Source organism: Myodes glareolus, chromosome 18 (assembly GCF_982192425.1).
Source record: "Myodes glareolus chromosome 18, mMyoGla1.1, whole genome shotgun sequence".
NCBI lineage: Eukaryota > Metazoa > Chordata > Mammalia > Rodentia > Cricetidae > Myodes > Myodes glareolus.
The window spans coordinates 34001606-34007605 of record NC_142043.1 but is presented as its reverse complement, the minus strand read 5'-3'; positions in this window follow the sequence as shown (position 1 = coordinate 34007605).

Genomic DNA, 6000 nt, shown 5'->3' with positions numbered 1-6000 from the left:
GGTGCTGCAAACAGAACTCATGCCCTTTCCTCATTAACCTCTCTCCCAAGGTTCCTCCTCCTTATTAAGCTGGCCTGCTCCAGCTTTTTTTTTTTTTTTTTTGTTAAAGTAGTGAATGTACTACTTTATTTAGTAGTAGAGTATTTATTATCCTCTGGCCATGTCCGTTGAACCTCCCTTCAGTCGTGTTTGCTGCAAGGGGTGCCTCTAACTTTGACGACTTCAGAGCTACCTGAACCTGTGTGCTGTGATTACAGCATTCCTAGGCATGTTATCCAATGTCTGAGCACTGGATGCTGAGCAACTGCCTATTATTATTATCAGAGCATGATTCTTCCAAGGGCAGATGGCCTGGGTTTGCTCAGAGTGGGCCTCTGTTTAGATTTGAACTCCTCTACATTGGGACTCAGGATGGGATCCAGGTGAATCCATGTTCTTCCTTGCCATCTCCCCTCCATATCTGTTGAACATTGTTACATCTGCTTCTGTTTGAACATGGGTTGTTCCAAGCAAAACTCAGGAGTCCCAGTCCCTGATGCAACTGTGTTGAGAGGTGTCTGGGTCACGAGGAACCCACCTTCGTATGCTCTCTTAGTAACCACGAAAGCGGGTCATTGTACAGTGAGGGCAGTCTTCCCGTGGTGTCTGCTTGCATGAGCCCACTTGCCCTTCTGCTCATGGCCATGTTATGAAGCAGCAGAAAGTGTTCACTAGGAGCTGAGCGAATGCTAAAACTCCAGAACTGTGAACCCAAATCGACTTCTTTCCTTTATTAATTTTCCAGTTTCTGCAATTGTATTATAGTGACAGACTATTAATAGACTGAGAAAAAAATTCTCCAGAACACTAATACTTTACGACTGTCGAGCACCTGCTTCCTGGGAGGCTCCACGTCTTCTCAGGGTTCCCCTGCCCTCTGACACTAGCTTAGTGTTCCTCGACAGGTACTTCTTCCTGGTGCTAAGACATACAAGTGGTTCTGTCCTCCAATTTGCCACCGTTCATCCATGCGACTGCTCGGTTAATTTTCAAGCCACCCAAGGCATCAGAAGCAAGGACACTGCTCAACTCTTTTGGTCATTGTTGAACACATCTGTCATTTGCAGTGCCTGCCACATAACAGTAGACACTTAGTAATATTTGTCACTAGAAGGACAAGTCAGATGTGTGGAGAAGTACTTTTGTAAAATGTTCTGTTGCTTTTCTTAGAATGAAAGTGTGTGTGTGTGTGTGTGTGTGTGTTGTGTGTATGTGGTATGTATGTGTGTGTAGGCCAGAGGGCAAGCTCAGGAATTATTCTCCAGGGCACTGGTCACTTTACTTTTTGAGGAAGGGTCTCCTACTGCCCTAGAATTTGCTAAGTGGACAAGGCTGGTTGGCAGTGAACCCTGGAGATCTCCCTGTCTCTACGTCTCAACACTAGGTTTCTAAGCCCATCCCACAGTGCCAGCCTTCCTGTGGTTCTGGAGATGGGACTCATACCCTCAAGCTTCATTAACTGACCTCTAGTACCACATAGGTTTTCTTAAATTTAAAAATAAGTTTGCTCAAATCCATTCTTTGGGACTCTGGGGGAAATGGATAGGGTACAGGTATCTTTGAATTTCAAGCGCTCATGGATTTAGTAGCCTTGTTGTTCTGCAACACTTTGAAGCGCTCCTGCGCTCTCTGGGGACCACTCATCACAGTATTTTAAAGCTAATTCTGATATGCTAATCAAAGGCTTCACTTCCTCCTCTCACCCTTTCCTGAAACCAGAAGGGGAAGAAGGCCATTCCACTGGCAGCTTCTCATCCTTAGCCAACAATTCTCGTAAAATGCTAATTAAGCGATAAATCCAAAGGCCGACCTGCAAATGGCTGACTTGCATTTTGTGATTTAATGAGTGTTTGTAGTCGCCTCAGCTTTGGGGGTCATTATGGATTTCCATGGCAGTGTTTGACTGCTGAGATGGTAAACCTGAGAGCAGTCATTGCTCAGACTCCTTGAAAATTCATGTGGGGGCAGCTTTGAAACAAAATGCTTTACTTTTTTGAGGCCCTTAGTAATCAAAGTATTTGGGAGTTAATTAAAAACAAACAAATGCCATCCACATGCACACAGAGGCAAATCATACTGTGCATAGTTGTGCAAATTATAATTCTAATGCAGTCAGAAAGTTCTTTTTTTTTAAATTTAAGATTCATTTTCATTTATATTTATGCAAATGAGCATGTGGGGGTTTGAATGAGAATGGCCTCCATAGGCTCATATGCTAGAATAACTTAGTGTTCAGTCAATGAAACTATTTGGGAAGAACTGGGAGGTGTGGCCTTGTTGGAAGAGGGATGGCCTTGTTGGAGGAGGTGCAGCCTTGTTGGAGGAGGTGCACCCTTGTTGGAGGTAGTGCTGATTTCTTCTTAAAGTACGGCTGATTTTTCAGGTCCAGCGGACCAGAAACCATAGATTCTTAATTCAAAATAGCACATTAATGGCCTTCATGGAGTCTTTGCTTTCTCCCCAAACTTCTCAAGTCACTGTTTGCATTTCTCTGTGCTCTTACCTTCCACGCTCCCAAAGAACATTCCATCAAGTTCTAAGCACTCAGTGACTTTGGGAACACAGAGTGCCAGTGTCCTTCCACATGCTCCCCCAAAGGACATGGCCAGGGCGGAGACAACAATACCCCACATACATGGCGCCAATTTCTGTCCAAGCTGTTTTCTGTTGCTCTGATAAAGAGCAGGACTGAAAGCATGGACTTTGGGAGGAAAGGATTTATTTGGCTTACATGTCCTAACCACAGTTCATCATTGAGGGATTTTAGGGTAGAAACTCAAAAAGAGGCAGAGGCAGGAACCATGAAAGTAGGCTTCTTATTAACTTGCTTGCCATGGCTTGCTCAATTTGCTTTTTTAAAATACAACCCTGGACCAACTACCCAGGCTTATACCACACACAATTAGCCCGCCCTCACTAATTGCTAATGGAAAAAGACATCTTACAGATTTTCTCCAATTTGTTTCAGTTTGACTCCTTTACTGCCTAACCTGAGGCAGGCTAGTACCTCGCATCTGAGTCGCAGCAAAAGAAAGAAACACACATGCCCAGTTCACATCACAAAAACACCAATGACATGGAAGGCCAGAATAGTGTGCCTACCCTCCAGTCCACTTATTTTCTAGAAATGTTCTGCAATGAATGTTGCCCAGATAAACCTAAGTACACAGAATTTAAAAGGACAATCACAAAATTAATCAAAGGATGCAAAGAGTAAAAAGAGCACACACACACTCATACACACATGCACATGTGCATGCACATACATAGTTTGATGAATTTAAAGACCATGATAATAAACACGTGAGTGATGCCCAAGGAAATACAAATATATGGATGAGTGAAATGACAAAGACGATTTAGAATTTAAAAACCAAAATTTAGCAAACCAATTAAAATATTGAAGAGAAGTCAAGCAGAAATTAAGATGGAATTGAAAAACTCAGAAACCCAACTGGAAAACTCAGGTGAAAGTCTTCTGTGTAGAATGGATCAAGTGGAAGATAAAGTCTCAGGACTTGAAGGTACTAGAGAAATTGGACCACTCCAGCAAAAAATATGAAAAACTTATAACACATACACACACACACACACACACACACACACACACACGAAAGCAACATGGAAGGACAGTAGAACACCACAAAAAGACCGTTCTCCACATTTTAGGCTTAGTTGAAGCAGAAGAATCCAAGTTAAATGGCCCTGACCAAATTTCATCTATGTGATCTCTACCAGAAATCCATTTTAGTTTCAAAGATAGGAGCCAGTTTGAAGTGATAGGTTAGAAAGAAGTATTCCAAGCAAATGGGACCAGGAAGCAAGTGACTGTTGCTATCCTACTATTTGGCAAACAGACTTCAAACTAAAACAAATCGGAAGAGATTTAAAAAGAACATTTTATTCTAATCAAGGGGAAAATTATGCAAGAAGGCATTTAATCCTAAACATATATACACCAAACTCTACATAGCTAATTCTTTTAATAAGTAGTTCACTTAAGGAACAGAGTAACTGCAGTTCAACAGTACTGGGTGATTTCAGTGCCCCACTTTCTCCAATAGACAGATCATATGAACAAAAAATAAACAGTGGGACATCAGAATTAACTGACACCATATTTCAAATGATTCTAGCAGATATCTACAGAATATTCTACCAAAACACCAACAAAATACATTCTGCTCAGTAGCCAGTGGAGGTGTCAATAAATATGTCATGTATTGAAACAGAAAACAAATCTTAACAATTCAGAACAACTGAAATAATTCCATTTATTCTATCTAATCATATTCAATAAAACTTAAAAACAATGTTAAATGGACCTCTAGTAAGAACACAAACCCGTGGGTATGAAACAACGTATTACTGAATGATGAATGAGTCAAAGAGGAAACCATAAAAGAAAAATTAAAATTCCTGGTACTAAAATGAAAATAAAAACACAGCACAATGAAACCTCTGGGACACATTTAAAACAGCCTTAAGAGAGACATTTATATTTTAAGTGCCACCATTAAAAAAAATCAGAAAGAGAACACATGAATGACTTAATTACTCAACTCAGGAATTTGGAAAAACAAGAAAAGAACACTAAACTCAAATTCAATAGATGACAAGGAGTAATAAATATCAGGTCAAAAATTCAAGAAGTAGAAACAAAGAAAACAAGACAAAGAATCACTGAATCTCAGAGTCGTTTTAAGATCTTAAGCTGACCTAATCAAAAGAAAGAGATAACCTAAACTGACGGAATAGAAAATGAACAGGGAAACAGACACCAAAGAAGTTCAGAATATTTTGAGGGAATACATAAAGAGCTATATTTCATAAAGTCAGAAATTATAAAAGAAATAGATAGACTTCTAGATTCATCCAAACCACAAAGCTACACCAAGAAGACAGCAATACTTTAAAAAAGACACACAATAAGGAAACTGAAACAGTAACAAAGAGACTTCTGACTAAAAACAGCCCAGGCCCAGCTGGAGTCACAGAATTCTACTAGGACTTTCAAAGGAGTGAAACAGCTAAAACTTTTTATTACTTTTTAAAAAGTGAAGCGAAAAGGCACTTTAGAACCCGACAAAGTCAGTGTTACTCTAGTACCAAAGCCAGGCAGAGACATAGCAAAAAGTAATAAAAATAAATATCCCTGAAGATGGCTGATGCAAAACTCCTCAGTAAGGCACTTGCAAGCCAAATACAGGTGCATATGAAAAAGAAATCCACTGTGATCAAGTTGGCTTTATCCCAGAGATGCAAGTCAATACACGCAATAAATCATACAAATGGACTGCAAGAAACAATTCATGATCATACTCAACAGATAATGAAGAGGCCTTTGACAAAATTCAACACACCTTCATGATAAAAGTACTAGAGACCGTGGAACTGGAGGGAGCATGCCTCAGTGTCACAGACAAACAAAAACAAACCCACGGCCAACATCATCCTAAGTGGAGAACAACTTGAAATAATCCCATTGAAATAAGGAAGGAGACAGCTGTCCATTATCCACATTGCTTTCCAATACAGAACTCAAAGCACTAGCTAGAGCACCAAGTCTACATAATTATAGGATTACAAATAAGAAAGGAAACAGTATAATTATCCATGTTTGCAAATGACTTGCTATTACACATAAAGACCCAAAAAATTCCTTCAGAAGAACTTTCTAGAAATAATAAACAATTTCAGCAAAGTGGCAGAATACAAAATCAACTTCCAAAAATCAGTAGCTATTCTATAAACCAACGATGAGCATGCTGAGCAAGTCATCATGATAATGCTCCCATTCACAATAGCTTCAGAAATATCTAGACATGAACCTAACCAAGGAAATATTTAAAGTAAACTTTAAATATCTGAAGAAAGATATGAGGAAGACACTAGAAAATGCAAAAATTGCCCATATTCATCGGTTGGTAGAATTAATATTTTGAAAATAAAAATTCTGGA